Genomic DNA, 19856 nt, shown 5'->3' on the forward strand with positions numbered 1-19856 from the left:
CGGACAGTTCGCGACATCACTACTGGTGACTATAGTGTCCCTTTAAGCAAACAAATACATTAGAGACAATAATGGAGAATGGTAATAAACTTTATAGTTTCCCTTGTTTCCCCACTCATGTAGTTCCTGAGGACATTTTTGGGCTCCACCCATGAAAGCTTCTTGATCTAAAATGCCAGGATTCCCCTCAATGAGAGAGGCGCAAGCGCCAAATTATTATTTTTAACCTCTCAAAAGTATTGTGCATGGCATATGAATACACTCACTGATTTTCCTATGGAAGGCTGCAAGTTGTCAGGAATAATATTAACTATCAATCACTGCACAGATAACATTGTGGGCACTATGGTAACATCTTGTCACACAAATGTTCTGCCTAAGGTTATGTGTCCTCTTACTTCAGACTGATTATCTTTTCATATGTTAATGAGCTAAACTCGGTCAACACCTCTAGTGAGGTCACAAGGCAGGAGTTAATTATATTTGCACACCTTCTTTCTCTCTCTTCCTGTGTGTCATCATGGAATGGTGTATAATGGAGTCTTACTGTGGGTGAGATCTAATGGGGTTATAAGTGCGTAGTTGCAGTGTTTGGGGGGAGGGGGGGTTTGCTCAAGTTAGTTTGTGTGCCATGTACTGGTATGTGTAGTTCTCTGAATATTTCTTAAAGTAGAGGAACCAGAGTGAATAATAATTTTAATATTTATAGCATTTTAATACCACAAATACGAGATCAGAAAACTGGGAAAATCTACAAAAGATGGACTATCTGAAGTTTTATTCTACGACAAATGTTTCTAAATACAACATCATAATGAAGGATACAGCCACTCTGTCTATATAACAGTATATATTTATATTAATATAATTTGCATGTAGCAGGCCTATATACAGTATGTTTAATACAGTTAGCTGTCAAGATACACAAATATCCGAAATAATTTTTATTTTTTTGACATTTTTGCATTTTCTGTCTGACGTATTTTATGCAGCCTGGAACCAACAATAAATATCTTCTTCAAAAATCATTAATAAAGCTTCACTGTGACTTGCCTGTCTCTGAAATGTAACAAAACATCCCAAATAAACCATTTGTCTCTTTGAAAAATTAAATAGATACAAGTAAGTTGTTATCTAGGTGGCAGACATTGCAAGTGGAAAAAAATGTTGATAGTTCGATATATCTTTACAGACAAATCTGAAATAATGATAACTTGATAGAGATTTTTCACAAGAATTCATGTCTATTATATTAAATAAATTCAAGCTACAAACGCACTGCAAGCACATTGTATAAATTGTTCAGATGGAAAAATATGTTTTGGAAGAATTTGTGGCATATATATTTTTAAGTAATAACAAAAAGGTTTTAAATTGACTAATACCATTATTGGTACCATAACTATTACAGGACGTTATGCAACTTTTGGCCTCATGGATAAATGAAATGTAATTGCCCATATTAATCACTTTAGCCTTCTACAACATAACACAGATTCCTTTGTTTTCTTTATTTTATATTTTATTTTGTTTCCAAAACATGGACGTGTTAAAGCTTGGGGCATTAAAGGATCACTATAGTGTAAGGAAAACAAACTTGTTTTCCTGACACTATATAACCCTTAGGTCCCCCCCCCCTCCCCCTTGGCACTGAAGGGGTTAAAACCCCTTCAATTACTTACTCTTATCCAGTGCTGGGCTCCCTCGGCGCTGGAGACCTTTCCTCCCCCTCCGACGTCCGCTCTAAAGTAGTGCGGAATGCGCATGCACGGCCAGAGCCACGCGCGCATTAAAAACGCCCATTGGAAAGCATTTCTCAATCCTTTCCTATGCACGTTCTGCACGCTGAATGCGATTTTCGCATTCAGCATCGCAGAAGCGCCTCTAGCAGCTGTCAGGAAGACAGCCACTAGAGGCTGGATTAACCCTGCAATGTAAACATAGCAGTTTCTCTGAAACTGCTATGTTTACATCTGAAGGGTTAAAACCTGGGGGACCGGACACCCAGACCACTTTGTTGAGCTGAAGTGGTCTGGGTGACTGTAGTAGTCCTTTAAGACTCAGGGGATATCTTAGTTTAGGGATTACATTTCAAAACCCAAAATTGTTGGCATTCATTAATTTTTAATGTACAAAATACCAAATGTATCTGACAAACAATATAATTAGCAGGGTGGCTTTTTCATTTTATTTTGTTTTTGTTTTACTACACTTTACGTTTTTACTTTGTGCAGAGAGAATTAAGTATGGGAACTTAGGAGGGATGTAGGGGAACATAATTTGTTTTGACTGACTGACAATGAAATGAGTTAAGGTAAAGCTGACTTTACACACTGTGTATATGCCCTTTTTGCTTCAGTTCCTCAAACACTGTAGCATGCCTCCTTTTTTTCCACACTCCCTACATCAACCTTTTCTCTGTCACAGACTGTATTCCATTAGTTTTTCCCTTCTAGTAATAAGGTAAGGAGAGGAGGGGACAAGTAAGTACTACTTGACAGTCCCCAGAAACTGTAGCTAAAGAGATCATTAGACTCATTCGCACTAAGCTCAAAGCGCTTTCTGCATAATATACCTTTAGTTCGCCATGATTGTCAGGCAACCTGACATGCATTCATGCCAGACTCCCAATTATTAGTGCTGACCTGCCCCCTTTTAGGCATGTCTGTCCTTTTAGCAATGCCAGTTACATGATTCACATCAGTGGCCCACGCTTGTATCCTGCCCACCAACATCCTACTTCACTGGGCACTCCTGTATGGGGTAGGGATTTGCATGAGAGATGAAAGCCAGAGATTAGCATAGGGTACGCGTTTTCTGATAGCTATATCCTGTGAGATTCCCTGCAGCACTACCTCCTCCAGATACATGGCACTTGGAAAATATTACTAATTTAGTGCTTTCTGTAGATAATATTCTGTAATTAGGCACATCATATTTGTCTGCACCAAGCCCAAAGGACTCTTAATCCAGCCCTGGTTAAAATTAACATTCAAATGGGTTTTGTAGTTTTGCCATTTGATTTACTCAACATACCCAACACTTTTTAAATGTTACATGATGCTCCTACGTAGCTAAAAAAAAAAAAAAAAAAAAAATCCTCTGCCAAATCTCATTTGGAGTTTGCATAAAATTATGTGGAGTCCCAGGAAGCAGGATAGATGGAGCAAAATGTAGAACAATTCTAGAAGAGAACCTGTTTCTATTTAAAATACAAATGAGGCTGAGAGCTTTAGCCATGTAATAGCCTTCAACACAAGTCACAACTCCACTTTATTGATTTACTTAACCCCTTAAGACCGCAGCCAAATGTACAAGTTGTGATCCAAAAAAACGTAAACAAAACCTGGCATTTGCGCTATATGTCTGTCCAACCATAATTCACCTCTTTCATATTAAATGCACCCCCCATTATTATATATCATTTTATTCAGGGGAAACGGGGCTTTCGTTTAACATCAAATATTTAGGTATGGAACATAATTTAATATGAAAAAAATATTTAAAAATGGGAAAAAATAAGAATTTTTTAAATTTTTTTAGTTCTACGTGACATTCTAACTGTGAATGTCATAATACTGTTTGCTTTTACTGCAATACAATACACACATTTGTATTCAGCGATGTCTCGCGTGTAAAACAGTACCCCCTATGTTCAGGTTTTATGGTGGTTTGGGAAGTTACAGGGTCAAATATAGCGTGTTACATATTTCAGTTTTTTTACATTGAAATTCGCCAGATTGGTTACGTTGCCTTTGAGACCATATGGTAGCCCAGAAATAAGAATTACCCCCATGATGGCATACCATTTGCAAAAGTAGACAACCTAAGGTATTGCAAATTGAGTATGTCCAGTCTTTTTTAGTAGCCACTTGGTCACAAACACTGGCCAAAGTTAGTGTTAATATTTGAAAATGCAAAAAACTAATTTGAACGCAAATTTTGGCCAGTGTTTGTGACTAAGTGGCTACTAAAAAAACTGAACATACCCTATTTGCAATACCCTGGGTTGTCTACTATTGCAAATGGTATGCCATCATGGGGATAATTTTCATTCCTGGGCTACCATACGGTCTCAAAGGCAACCTGGCGAATTTTAATGTGAAAAAACTGAAACGCAAACCTTATATTTGACTCTGTAACTTTTGAAAACACCATAAAACCTGTACATGAGGGGTACTGTTATACTCAGGAGACTTCGCTGAACACAAATATTAGTGTTTCAAAACAGTAAAACGTATCACAACAATTATATCGTCAGTGTAAGTGCCATTTGTGTGTGAAAAATGCAAAAAATGTCACTGTCACTGACGATATCGTCGTTGTAATATATTTTACTGTTTTGAAACACTAATATTTGTGTTCAGCGAAGTCTTCCGAGTAAAACAGTACCCCCCATGTACAGGTTTCATGGTGTCTTGGAAAGTTACAGAGTTAAATATAGTGCTAGACAATGTAATTCCCTGAACTTTTGGCCTGGGTTGGCAGGCAGGTCCTGCAAATTGTAATTAATAAAATGACCTAATTATGTAAAATTATTACATAAATATATGCGTAGAATTATTATATATATATGTGTGTATATATATATGTGTGAATATATATATGTATATAATTTTTTTTAATTATTTTTATTTATATATAGGTATATACATAGTGATATATACGTATATACTTATGTATATAGATATATATATTATTTCGTTCTACATGTATTTTGATATCAATATATATATATTAATTTTAAAATACAGTTAGAACGAAATTACGCATGTTTATATATTTTTTATCTATTTTTTTTTAATTATTTTTTAATTATTTTTTTATTATTTTTTTTAACGTATTTATATATTTATTTATTTTTTATTATATATAAATATATATATATAATGAAAATTATATATATATTTAATCAATATCATTGTACGTGTATTTTGATATTAATATATATATATAATTATGCATATATTAATATTAAAATACACGTAGACAGTGTATGCATATTTATGTGTATGTGTGTATATGTGTGTATATATATATACTTAGATCATATATATAATAAATATATATGATCTAAGTATATATAATTTATTTTTACACTGTTTTAACATTTTTAATTTTTTTTTCAGACAGCAGGGGGAGTACCTGTCATTACAGGCACTCCCCCTGCTGGCAATGCCTTGGACGGCTATGCCGTCCATGTGATCGCGGGGTCCTCGCAAGGACCTCGCGATCACATGGCCCTGGGCGGCTGAAGAGGACGCAGGGGGACTCCCTGGGCTCCCAGGTAAGTCCCCCATACCGCGATCGCCGGAGTGGGATCGCCGGCGACCGGGTAAGTACATAAGATCGCAGGACGTACTATGACGTCCTGCGGCTTTTAGAGCCACCAAAATAAGGACGGCATAGTACGTCCTGCAGTCTTAAGGGGTTAAATGTATTATAAAATATTAGTGAACGCAAAGACTTTAAACCAAGTAAACCTATGTGGATTCAAAGCGTGCTATAATGGTATATCTAGAAGTTGACAATTGGTGGGTTAGTGGTAGTCGCCAAAATACGTTTTTCTTTTAATTGACAGTGATACCGTCTGCTTTAAAGATTATATTGATACAGTCGGTAGACAGTTAAAAAACGTTTATACTCCTATCTTGAAGGCTTCCTTCAACCTTGTCAACTTGAAATGAAGAAAAATCATTGAAACTGTCACTCCATACCAGTTGTTCTTTTAAACGCATCATGTCAGGGTATTTAAGTGCTAGGCCTCAACTTAATATTTTTGGATAAGCTTTCCGAATTATTGAATATTTATGTATACACTTTTAAAATTATTTAATATTTTGAAAAATATTTATTTTAATTTCATGTTTTTTTAAATTAGTGATAATTGTTTATATATGCTCTTTATTTGTTTTATTATTTTTCAATTATAAACTTGGCATGAAAGGAAGATTATCATATCATGACATTGTTATCATCACATATTATATCACATACTAACAAGATGTGAGCCATACTATCCTTCTTTGAGTGTGTGTCAAAATCCCTACTAGACACTGAATTGTGAAAACAGGGATCAAAAAGAATAGGAGGGTGGTAAAAGCGGTAGGGTAATACAATCTTTGGGAGGAGTAGGAGTGGGCCACTTAACTGTACACCTTCCCAACCTTTCATCATATGTTTTCCCTTGCCTAGTGTAGCTGAGGAAGCTCATAGAGTGAAACGCGTTTAGCTGATTATTCTGGACTTTTTATTGGACTTTTATTGGATTTTTTTACAGTAGCGGAGAAAGCTCATAGAATGAAACGCGTTTAGCTGATTATACTGGACTTTTTATTGGATCTTTTTACTTTCTAAGTACCCATTTATTTTGTTTTTAATGCATTGTTAATAAATGTGTATTTACTATTTTATACTTTAGTCCAAAGTCCTTTCTAGCCATCAGGAACTCCATTGGGGAGAGTGCTATTCCCCCTCTAAAGTAGCACATTGTTTATCAACCTCAGAGCCGGGATTTCAGGGACCTGCAGAAGGTGAGCACAACTATTTATATATCATAATACCATTATAGCATGTGCAATTCTACACAGTTGTTTTTCTGCTTTTCTTCTCGTTGTATACTCCTGGAGGCATACTACCTGGGATAAAGGGGTGTGTTGCTGCCCTAAGAGCATAAAGGATCCTTTTACGGACCCAATAACATATAGGCTCCTGTCCATGTGAGTGGTTTCAGTCATTACTTACTACCAATTATCCATTTTTGGAACATCTGCACTATACTTTTTTTGTTTCTTGTTTTTTTGTTTCCTTTTATATGTACATTCAAGTTTTTCAAGACTGTCACTGTACCAAAGGGTTGAGTAAACCCCTCTACTGTTTAGAGCGCTCCACTTGTTTGGTATAATTTGTATACCTTATTTCTGTATATTTGTTTTTATTGTGGGTAAGGGGTATTCCACTTTTAGTGTTGAGCAGCTTTTACATTTTGGGCACTGTAAAGAAACACTTTCTATTTCTTTTATTGAGGTAGTTTTCTCTTTTATTGTTTTTAGTTTATTAAGTATGGAGAAGACCTGAGATAGAGAAACTGATGATCCCTGAAATATGATTTGGTAGGATAAGAGGATCTTGCAGCTACCATTATACTTTAACCCATGCAAGCAACAAATAACATCCCAAGGCTGTCCTTCCTGTAATCAGGTCTCTAAGTGAGGCCCTGACATCCTTCCTTATGTCTGCCAGCACAGAATGTATAACTGCTCTCATATCAGCTATATTTTTTCCCGTGTCATTCTTTGTTAGAGTTGTAGCTAAGAGACTGAAAGTCGGCTTGTATTTTTTCCAGAACTCTAGGGGTAACTGACCCTGGCAACGAATCAGCCAAGCTGTCTGAGCCCTGGCAAACGGTGGTAATCGTGTCTCTGTGGCAGGGTCCATCGAGGTCACCCGGCATGGACATGAATTCATCCATAGGACCCATAGAAAAACCTGGGGAGCACCCCTGATATACAAAGAGGGTTGTCGTGTCAGGATCCAAAAATCTAAATTCTGAACTTGATCAATTTTTCTTAAATTCATTCCTGCAGTCACTAATATTTGCCTCTAGTGGCCTCCCTAACCACTAGCACAGAGGTTTCCATCTCTACCTCACCAGCCTGGATGATTACTTCAGCTACACAAGACCACACCCAGCTCAATACTGGGCTTTTTGCATTGAAGTTGTTTATTTGCCTGAAACACTTCAGATCCTGGCTCCTGTGAACCAACCTGTAGACTTACCTTCTTTGCTTCAATCCTGTTTACTTCCAAACCTGCTCAATACCAGACTGAACTACCCTTCAATCCTGCTTACTTCCAAACCTGCTCAATACCAGACTGAGCTAGGCTTTATCTTACCTACCTGATTTCTACCAGCCTGATCCATACAACTTATCTTCTCCATACCTACCTGCACAACACCAATTTGGACTCTGCCTCAAAGTAATACTACATGGTGTAATTTTCCTGCTTGATCAATACTCCTTCTAATAGGGGACTTATTAACTAAAGTTCTCCTTTTCTTGTAATTGTGAAACCTTATTGTTTAGTTGGAATTTGTTTACTAGTAACCTGTTATTTCAATAATAAGTTTTCCTTCTCTTGCTTTACCTATCTCTCTTATAGGGTTCCCTGTCTCTTTATATCCTGTTCTGGGGCCTAACTTCTGTTTTCTGTTTACCCTCAATATACTCACCTATAATTTGTCTTATAGGTTGTTTTTCAATCTCCTACCTATAATTTATTTTATATGTTTACCTGATACCTTTTATCCACTCTGGGGCTTATTGTTTAAGTCCTTTATTACATAGCCTAGTTTCTACCTGTGATTTCAGTTATAGGAGAAATCCAGCAAAAAAGATCCTAATGTTAACCCTGGCAATCGTCTCTTACCTGACCTGATCATGATCATGACATGTCGTTTTTTATTTTTATTTTACACCATGGTGGCTTCTCTACTGAACCTCAGTGTGCTTCATAGTCAGGGACAAGACGCTCTTCAATTACACATCTTTCTCTATGAACTGCCTAGCCATACCTCTTGATATATATTTTTTTGTTATTTTAATATTTTGTAAAATATATTTAAAGTTTACCCAAAAATATTAAATCAAGGACTTATTTGGAAAGATGGAAGGATTGGATCACTGTAAGCTTTCACTTGCAGCTAATGCTCTGGGAACATGTGGGGAATTAGTGGGGAATTAGTTTTTTTAATTCACAGATAATTTACTAAGATAACATTCCTAGGGTTGTAATTATTTCTGAATGTTGTGTTCCTACTAACATTCATGGTGTTTGCATGTTATTATAATTTCTTCTTATCGTAACCTTGAAGAATGGTTGCTGTATGTTTTATATTGCTCATCAAAGTAATAATGGCAAAAGAGATCATGGAAAATGTATGTAAATCATACATTACATTTATAAATAAGTAATTTTATTTAAAAACTATATCAGAATATCTGCTCAGATAATTAATATGTATGTTGATTTTTGTGTGCTTTTGCATGCATGTCCGTTCAGCTGTAACTGCAAGATTTCATAGTGTGATAATTGTGCATATAGACATATGGCTACATCAATTTATCATGATTAGTTTTTTGTAAGTCCTGCACAGGTTATCTTGTCTTTGATTTTTGTGTAAAGTGGTAACAATAAATAACTAAATACTGTTGTAAAATTGTGATTACAGAATATATATATATATATAAAGTATAGTGGCACTCGCCCTTTCATGTTATCTACATACAAAAATATGCCCTGGTGCAATCCCACGCTGAGTATAGATAATAAATGAAAAAGACATGCACTCTGCGGTCTTTAGAAGAAATCACTGGTATTTAATATCCAACAAAGAAGGGATCAGATTTATGTAACTTTGTTGGATATTAAATACCAGTGATTTCTTCTAAAGACCGCAGAGTGCATCCTTTTCATATATATATATATATATATATATATATATATATATATATATATATATAGTTGTGCTCAAAGGTTTGCATTCCCTTGGAGAATTGGTAATATATGTGCCATTTTTAAAGAAAACATGAGTGAGCAGGCAAAACTCATTTCTGTTATTTCCTATGGGATTCATATTCAACTGTAGCTTATAATATAATGGCACAATCATAATACAAAACATGGCAACAAAGAATACAATTTAATTACCCCTGTTGAAAAGTCTACATAGCATCAATGACAGTGTGCAGTCATTTGTAATAGTTGTCTATGAGGCCCCTAATTCTTGCAGATGGTATAGCTGCCCATTCGTCTTGGCAAAATTCCTCCAGGTCATGCAAAGTCTTTGGTTGTATCGCATGAACCGCACATTTAAGATTTCCCCGGAGTGGCTCAATGATATTAAGGTCAGGAGACTATAATGGCTACTCTGGAACCTTCACCTTTTTCTGCTGTAACCACTGGAGGGTCAACTTGGACTTGTGCTTAGTCAAAGAGCATCCCATGCGCAGCCTATGCAGAAGAATGCAAATTGTCTGCCAGTATTTTCTTATAACATGCTGCATTCATCTTGCCATCACTTTTCACAATATTCCACATGCCTTTACAGCTCACACCTCCAACATATTAGTGAGCCACCACCATGCTTCACAGTGGGGATGGTAATTTTTTCACTTTAGACCTTGTTGAACCCTCTCCAAACATAGTGCTTATGGTTGTGACCATAAAGCTCTATTTTGGTCTCATCACACCAAATTGCAATGAGCTAAAAGCTGTGCCAAGGTGTTGTCGGGCATATTGTAACTGGGATTTTTGGTGGCATTTGGCACAGTAAAGGCTTTTTTTCTGGCAACTTGACCATGCAGATATTTTTTTGTTCAAGTATCATTGTATACTTATATATATTACATCATGCTCCTTGAAACAACCACAGAGCAGCCTGTATTTCTCCTGAGGTTACCTGTGGGGTTTTCTTTGTATCCCGAACAATTCTTCCAGCAGTTGTGGCTGATATCTTTCTTGGTCTACCTAACCTTGGCTTGGTATCAAGAGATCCACAAATGTTCCACTTCTTAATAAGTGATTGAACAGTACTGACTGACATTTTTAAGACTTTTGATATCTTTTTATATCCTTTTCCATCTTTATAAAGTTCCCAAACCTTGTTACTCCGGTCTTTTGACAGTTCTTTTCTGCTCCCCATGGCTTGTATCTAGCCTGCACCGTGCATCCACCTGAGAGGTAACAAACTCGTTTACTATTTATACGCAGACACTAATTGCAATTTAAAAAGCCACGAGTGTGGGAAATTAACCTTTCATTGCTATTTTAACCTGTGTGTCTGTATAATTACTAATATGGATACCGTACTGTCTTGGATCCCAGGGTGCAACCAAGGTTGGCCAATCATCACAATGTGATTTGCAAAAAAAGTAATGGTGGTCCAGGCATTCATGTTCAATCCAGTGGGCAGATTTATTGGAACAAAATCAAAACAATATACTGGCCCACAACAGAGCCTTTGTCAAACATTTTTTGTTTTTTTTAATCAAATGTCTGTTATCATTATGATTTAAAAAGCCAAACAATTATGTGATAATAAATGGCTTCATATGATCACTATCCTTCAATAAAAGACATTCTTTTGATGATCAGTCATATTTTCAAAATCAATACCAAAATGTTACAATTTCTGCCAGGGTATGAAAACTTTTGAGCACAACTGTACACATATGAAACCAAGACTGCCATATTCTTCTGAACGTGCATATATTATAAGGGTGCTTGGGCCATTTAATACACACTTAGTCACTTACTATACAGCAACTTCAGAGTTCACATAATGTAATAATTTTAAAAACTCCTGACTTTAGGTAAAAATAATGTGGATTTAGTTACAGTATATGATCTTAAATTGCATTAGCCTGCCACAACACCAATGTACCTAATTTCTAGCAGTTCCTATCCTAAAAAACGAATGCCTGATCTTAACCCACATATTTTGGAAATGCTTTCTCCTGGAGCTCTCTGCAGTGCAAGTATAAAAAGGACTCTGGAATTAGGCACCTGTGACAGGGACGGGTGCAATGCAAAGGGAGCTGGCCTGGACTCTCACATATATTTACACATGGAACCAAGAGGGCTGCACTCACCTGAACATGCATACATTATAAGTGTACTGCTGGGACCAATTAATACAACATCCAACATCCAGTGCACTCGGTCACTAAACACTAACTTGAAATCTCACAAAATGTTATAGTTTCTTTGTAAAAAAAAAAGCAACCTGATTTTTCTCATACGAGAAGGTCTTAGGTTGTTAGAATAGGACTTGCCAAATATGGGGTACATTGGTGTTCTAGCAGAATGTTGGTATGTGTGATCATATACTGTAACTATATCGTCATTATTTTTGCCTATGTTATGTACTTAAAAAAAAAAAAAAAACACAACTATAAAACATTATGAGCTTTGAAGTTTGTGTTTATGATAATGTTATTATCCCATGTAGTTAACATTGGAGATCATAATTAACTACATAAGACTATGTGCAGAGAGGTGGAACAAGTAGAACATATCTACACCACAAAACTTGAAATCGTTTGAAATCCCAATGTATCCTTCCTAGTAAAATACTTTATAACTAAAATAAAATTATTTTACTAATTAATTGTACTGTAATCAGATGGTAATATAACTCTTACACTAGGTCCTCTGTGGCAGATTTGTAAAAAAAAAAAAAAAAAAACAACAACAAAAAACACTGATTTAACATCTGTGTCTGTAAGGCCCTCATTTTTTCTGTCATTTTCAATACTAGAAATGAGTCTTAAACAAAGGGCTCTACACAGATCAGATACAGACTATAAATTGTAATGGTGTAAAGACATGAAAAGTTATATGCAACTTTTAAAGTCGTACAATTTCAATATACACTTTATACTGAACGTATTTTTGATTTTACTATTTGTATACACTAATATACATTTTGTATCTTTTCACCAACCTCACTTGATAGAACACTAAGTCAGTTTCACTCTGGACCCCAAGCCAATTCAATATAGAGTGAATTATTTCCTTACCAACAAAAAAAAAAGTAAAAACACCCATCTGTTTGAGCGCCTCTATGAATAAATAAAGTGACATTTGGGATGAATGAGAAGTGTAAAACAGGAGGCTTGGAAAGGGAGCATAATGACATGGGTGGGAGTGTGAAAGGTAATGACACTGGAGTGAAAATGGAAATATAATAACATGGTGGGAGGAATTAAACATGATAAACTATTAAAAGGAAGTGGAGAATGGGATGGATAATGTCATTATAGCTAAACTGGGATGGATGATGACATTAGACTGGGGATAAGGGTCAATGACTTGACATGTAAATGCAATGTATGTAATAGCTCAGCAAGAAATAGTATTGAGCAGTCAAAGTGTTAAAGTGCTTCTGTCTTGACTAACATGATTTTGTGTCATTATAAAGAAAGCAAAATGTTATTAATGCATCACGTCAGCCAAATAGATAGATGAAAAGTTATTGACCTATACATAACCTTCTATTTGACCTTCTTGAGCCTGAATGCTGTACATAGAGCGGCACCAATTTATAATTTCCTCAGCATTCTTAAGGATTACATCATTTAGTGGGTAGGTGGTTGTATGCGCAGATGTGCCATACTCTCCAAGGTTCCGTGTTGCGTGTAGTGGACGTGAACTTCAGGTAGGTATTTTTAATACCTGTACTACTTTTTAATACTTGTTGGTGATTTTGCAAGTATACTATATCTGTCTAAATGTGAACATACCATCCACACTTTAAAACCTTAATAGCATAACAAAACAATAATTATAAATGGAAACGTGTTTTGAGAACTGAAAAACAATCAGTAGAAAACGTGGCATGTTTGACACCCTGCTGCTTAAATGATCAGTACTTTACAGTTTGCAATTGACAGTTCAATCCTCTGGAACCCTGCTTCACAAAACAACATATTGTGTCTTTATTACTTTAATGTCTGCATACATTAGACATTCCATTTGTGAGGTTATCAAGAAAATAGATACGCAAATATTACCAGTAGGCAGACTTGACTCGAAAATAAACTCATTAGGAACACTGTGGGAGTAAAATGGGTGTGGCTTAGTGACAGTTCAACCAAATGGTTTCTAACTTTCACCCACATTTAACTCTATCTATGTTTAATTAGCATGTTATCTACCTCTTTTTCCCTTGCTTTACCACAAAGCCATTTTGTACATATATTATAATATGAAGGAGGTTGTGTTCTATTTCTCTAGGGTATACATCCATATATCCTAGATACAAAATCAAGCTTGTGAAAAAGCATTGCTTAGATTTATAGTTGTAGTGTGCTACCTATAGTGATTTTTGTTATATTTTATGTAGATCTGTCTATTTAACTAACTGATACATAATGAGCAAACATATATTATAGCAACATATTGCTACAGAGGGATTGAAAATACCTCATAAACCAAAAACACTGAATGTGTGTAGAGTGGATGGCTTGTGTGTAGAGTAAAGTTGATACAGTGTTTGTGTAGTGGATGCAGTGTGTGTGGGGGTAGTGAATGCAGTGTGTGTAGTGGATGGAGTATGTGTGTAGTAAATGCAGTGTATATAAAAATATGTTAAAAGTAATTTTATTTAATCCAGTGACATTGTGCAGACTCTGTATTACATCGCCAGCGGGCAGTAGATCCTCTCCCTCTCTTGTGAGCCCGGCATGCGTGCTGCATTGAAGCATGAAGCATACAATTTACCAGCCAATATAAATTACACATAAGATTGTTTTAAACATAACCATGAACCATAAATTGAACTCCAGCACAGGTTCAATACCATACTACCAGGTACATACACCTACTCACGTAGTTATCCATCTCTTACCTTCCCTGGAATAGTAATAGTGTACTGGCAATTAGGGTTCTAGGGCCCAATAGGTATTACCCCCTTTTTTCTGCATTATGCTTCGGTTAGTGGTCCCGCGAGGCCAACACCCCGCCTCACACTCGGAGGCATACACCCCTCGGGCCACTCGTGAACTAGCCGCCTCGCATTGTCTCATAGAGAGGGCCTCACCTGTCACTCCCCTTCCTATTTTCTGGTTACTGTCACCGAGAGGCCAACATCCTGCCACAACGTTCGGTGGCCACACAAAATCCCCTCGCGCCAAGCATAGATAGAGCCTCTCAAGCCACTTTGCAACTAGCAGGGCCTCACCAGTCACCAAAAAAAAAAAAAAAACACCAAGCCTAATCGTTTCGCCTTACGGTTTAGCTAGCAAGCCAGTACAAAACCCCTGGGTACAAATAACAATTGCAATCTTTATTGTTATATAAGTATTTCTCAAAAAGATGGTGAAGAATCACCCGGCTAGAATTGGTACACCTTCAAGCAGAGGAGATGATGCTAGTTCAGCAGCAATCAGATCCTGGACGATCCCACACATTACCACCGATCTAAGGAGGTGACAAATCCCCTACCCTGCCACAGCAAGGAAAGCAGAGTTATTCAAACTCCTCCATACATCAACGGACAACACGGAGGCAGGGGACTGACAATCTCGAGTCGGTCACCACAGCCCTCACAAGGCTGGGCCTCACGCTACTGTACAACCAGCACCAACCGAAACTCGGTTACCTGGTACAATCAATTCTTATGACACACAAGACGTTAATCCTACACGTATGATCCCAGCACATTGGGGAAGCAAGACATATATATGTATGATGATGTATCTGTGATGGTCAGATCCAGGGATTCCAGGTAAATCGAGAACTGACCATCCCTTGGTTGGGTTGGCATTTGGAATATGTAGAGATGTTTATCTGTGCAGGTACCCATACAGAAGGGATTTTGTCCCAAACAAATGGACGAGCACGCTCAGGCTCCAGGTACCAGCACCTCTGAACTACCAGAGACAATGGATATGAGTAGTTGCATTGCATATAGACTGTTGCATATATGTTCAAATGGTTCAGGGCACATGACAAACCATGTGTCCCCAATACAACTTACAAATAACATACTCACCATCTGTACACACCAATGCATTTTCAACACTCCTGACTCATCACCCTTCCAGACTTGTAGTAGATTTACTAAAACTCTGGAGCTTCAAAGGGCTCCCATACAGGTATCATAAATACACCTTCAAGGAATATAGCATGCCCTTACTTACAGTCAGCACAACAGAACCATTGGCTGTAAACACACTCATAGCCAAGATTTGCAGAGTGATCTTCCAATCTCCACCATTTACAGCATGGCACCAAACACAAACACATTGGTATAGTCACAAGGAAATCTTCCCTTAAACAAAGACTAACCATTGACTTATTGGCACCACACACCTCCGCTACCCCAGGTCTCAACTCCCTCATACCCTCCGAGGAGTTTCCTTACTATACAACACCATTGATCTACCTTTACAGCTATCACTCAAGCATGGGTTGAAGCTTGGTTAAGTAAGACCAATATCATCAACGCAGTAAACGGCTACCATCTACCCTACACACTGGCACTTACATGGCATAAAATGGGCAATCCTTTCCCCGCTCAACTTTCAGGCTACAGATTAGCCTACTATCGATATTCACAGATACTCTGTGCTGGTTATGATAACATATCCAGAGGCCTTACAGTCATACACTATCTAGAAGACTTCTTGTTGATCAAAGATAACATATTTTTCACTAGAAGCCTCACGGCAGCTTAGTCTGGTTGACCACTTGGGCGTCCCAGTACCCCATAACAAACAGAAGGCCCAAACACTATCATCACATTACTGGGCATACGACTTGAGTCGGCATCCATACACGCAAGTTACCACAAGACAAATAGGGAACATTCTCAACTACATCAATCACTACCTCCTGCTTAGTACTTACAACTGCATGGAGCTACAATCCCTACCAGATTCCTTAATTTTGCCATGCCAATCATACCACAAGACCACGCTTTCACATCCAGAGTACTTTCCCCTTTTTTCCACACTTCCAACATGACGATCAGAGATATCCCTAGACACCCCAGCAACAACAGACCTGCACATGGGGGGGATTTCTTAACCATTTGGCATGGTAAAAGCATGTTTCTTCCAGGATTGTCTGACACTTTTCCATCCAGATGGTCAGACGCGGCGTCTACCACGGGTTTGGCAGCGAACTACCGGGAACGATTGCTTTGGAGCTGTTGGCCATGGCATCCAGGTTTGGAAATTTTTCCACCACCTCAGCCCCTTTGGGGGATCTACCCCATTGTAGCAGCTGCTGTGGCATGGGGTAAATCATGGTCAGGGTCATCAATCCGTTGTTACTCAGACAACTACGCACATGTCATATCATCAACAAACGCCACTACTCATCCATAAGGTCATGATAATTCTGGGGAACTCACTTGGTTGGCAACTTATCACATTTATTTTACTTTCATGTACCAGGCGGGGGTATACATCCCTGCCAACAATTGTCTCATTTATATTCCAGGCATGTTAATCATACGCTTCCTACAGCCGCATATACAGTCACGGCCACTCTTTCATTCCAGAGACAAAATCATGGATTATACATACTCATGCAGCATAGCATGCACTATCCCACCTAGCACTTTCGTCCCATACTTGTAGAACGCATAACACAGCTTTTCACCTGGCTTAAAGAATCTCATAGGAACACGACATAGCTCAACCTGTGTCATAACATTTCTCCTAGGTTTTGCTTCTTTTTGCCACCTTAAACTTAAACTCTCACACACACCATTAATTATATATTTTACAGGCATTCAACAACACAGGATAACCTATGGCCAAAACTACCATAACTTCATGCTATCATACCAGACAAGAATATACTCAGAGGTTTTCAGGAATCCATTCCCCCACGTTCCTCTCAGAGATTACCAATAGCCATCCAACTTTCCATCCTTATCGGACCTATTAGATCTACAACCATTCAATTATACTACCAAGTCGGCCCTTACCAGCCAGGCACATTGCCTTTTATGCCTTTCTCAGACCAGAGAATCCACTACCATCACCACCACTCAGACAGATCATTGTCTTCAACGATCCCACGTACGTAAACACATATATCATTACCTATTGGCTCTACCACATTCCGAAACGAGTCAACATGCACCAACAGTAGAGATAACATACTATCCTACCCACAACAAATGGTGTCCACTTTCGGTCCTAGATTCCTACCTTCAAAATCCTTCCAGGAATTAAATACTGTAATGCATTTAAGGAAATGCCTGGTTAATTTGTATATATTTGTTGACTGTATTAAATCTTTGATTATTCATTTTTGCCCTCTTTATTTACAGGCCTACCGTATCATCGGTCTCGGCACACCACAACCGACTTGCTCCCTTTATACTATCCTACGCTTATGCTGAATCCTTACTCCATATACGGCTATTTGCCCCTTACACAAGTATTAAGGCCGTTTGGCCTGTATTTGTGGGAGGGGCTTAAATTAATTCACTCCCCTATATAAGGGACACCCCTTACTTGACTCATATCGATTGAGGTCAGCATCAGAATGACCCTCCCACCCACTCCTCATTTCAACACTTTCTCTTTTCTTTCCATTTACTTTACTTTCTTACTCCTTGGTGGGCCCTCTTTATTTACAGGCCTACCGTATCGTCGGTCTCGGCACACCACAACCGACTTGCTCCCTTTACGCTTATGCTGGATCCTTACTCCATATACGGCTATTTGCCCCTTACACAAATATATATATATATATATATGCACACATTGGTAGTAAAGGCTGTACCCCATGATGTCAGCCCTGCCTTTTACTGTCCCGTTCTCGTACCCGCACCCTATACTTTCACCTGCATGACTTTTCCAGTACTTTCCTTTTCTTATGGAATGTCCTCGCAAGTCACTTTTCACTTTCCTTGTATCTGCAGTCTTTCAAAAAATGCTTAAAGGATTTAGGGAAGCCAATTGACTCCCCACCCCTATGTCTGCTTTCATCCATTTGCTTTGCTCCCTTCTCCCAATCACCCATTCCATCCTTTAGGTATATCTAGATCATTTGATTCCCTCAATTTACTCTGTGTCTTTGTCCTTCATCCTTTTAGATTCTTCACATATTGTTCCTGTATGTCAAATGTGTTGTGTTAGAATTGTGTGTCTTCTCTTACCTCTTCTAGAGTGCTGAAGAATGTTAGTGTTATATAAATAATTGTATATCTATCTATCAATGTATCTAACTGGATTTAGCAACCTGCACAAATACCTTTAATATAGATATAGTTATTTTCAATACTGATCTAACAACGCATCTGTCTGTTTATCTGTGCATCTGTCTGTATATCTAAATATCCAATGTCTATCTGCTGTCTGTTGCGTGTGTATGCATACAATATATTTTTATACTATCTAAAAAGAAAATTAAGAATAGTATTTTAGTTAAATATGCAAGCATTATTTTTTAATTTATACCATTTACTTACAGTACCAGCCAATGTTGCCCCATGGTATTAAACCATCTGACTTGCTAAGCTCTCTGGCTGCATACTCTTCTGTTGTTGCTGCTCTATACAATTTACAGATTTTCCTTATTTGAGTGATAATTTTGTTTCCTGGTTTTACGAGGCAATAAACAACTTCTGAAGCTCAGCACTTTATGGGAGTTGTTTTATTGCCAAGTATGTTGGAAGACAAGTGAAATTAGCACAATTATACAGAATTTTGCACATCGAAAAAATGTGCTGTTTAATTTTCTAGCATCATTGCCTACTCCATCTGTGGTCTCAATAATGAACTTTATTTTTCAAGGAGGCTGTTTGTCATTTATTTTACACTGAGTACACAAGCATACATGCTTTCCGAGATTATCTATTTTAACAGTTTTACTGCTGGAAAACAGAAGTTGTTGACAAAGTTGTTATTTATTAACAAAGCAGAGACACTGAATATCTAATTACTGTTGTGTTTTATAAAGAAAAACCACAAGACATAGAGAAAGATACATGTGACATTTTTCCAAGCGTTGGATTTAAATGAATGGATGAGTAAAACATGTTAAAATACAAATTGGCAAATAACATTTTTTTTTTTTTTGATTTACATTGTCAATGAAAACCACCATAAAGTCCAAGCCTTTGCCCCTTTTTATGGGACAGGACAGGAACCTATCTAAAAAAAAATGTTATAACAACCATCGGTAACCTTGGTTGCTTAGGACTTATTGTGGTGGCTCAAAATTTGCTTTATCGAAAATATTGTTGATCTGCCCAAATTCGTCTGTATTGCAATTCTTCCGAAACCAAGAATTTTTTTCTTTCTATAGTCCACCTGTACAGGATC

This window comes from Pelobates fuscus, chromosome 9 (assembly GCF_036172605.1).
Source record: "Pelobates fuscus isolate aPelFus1 chromosome 9, aPelFus1.pri, whole genome shotgun sequence".
NCBI classification, from domain to species: domain Eukaryota; kingdom Metazoa; phylum Chordata; class Amphibia; order Anura; family Pelobatidae; genus Pelobates; species Pelobates fuscus.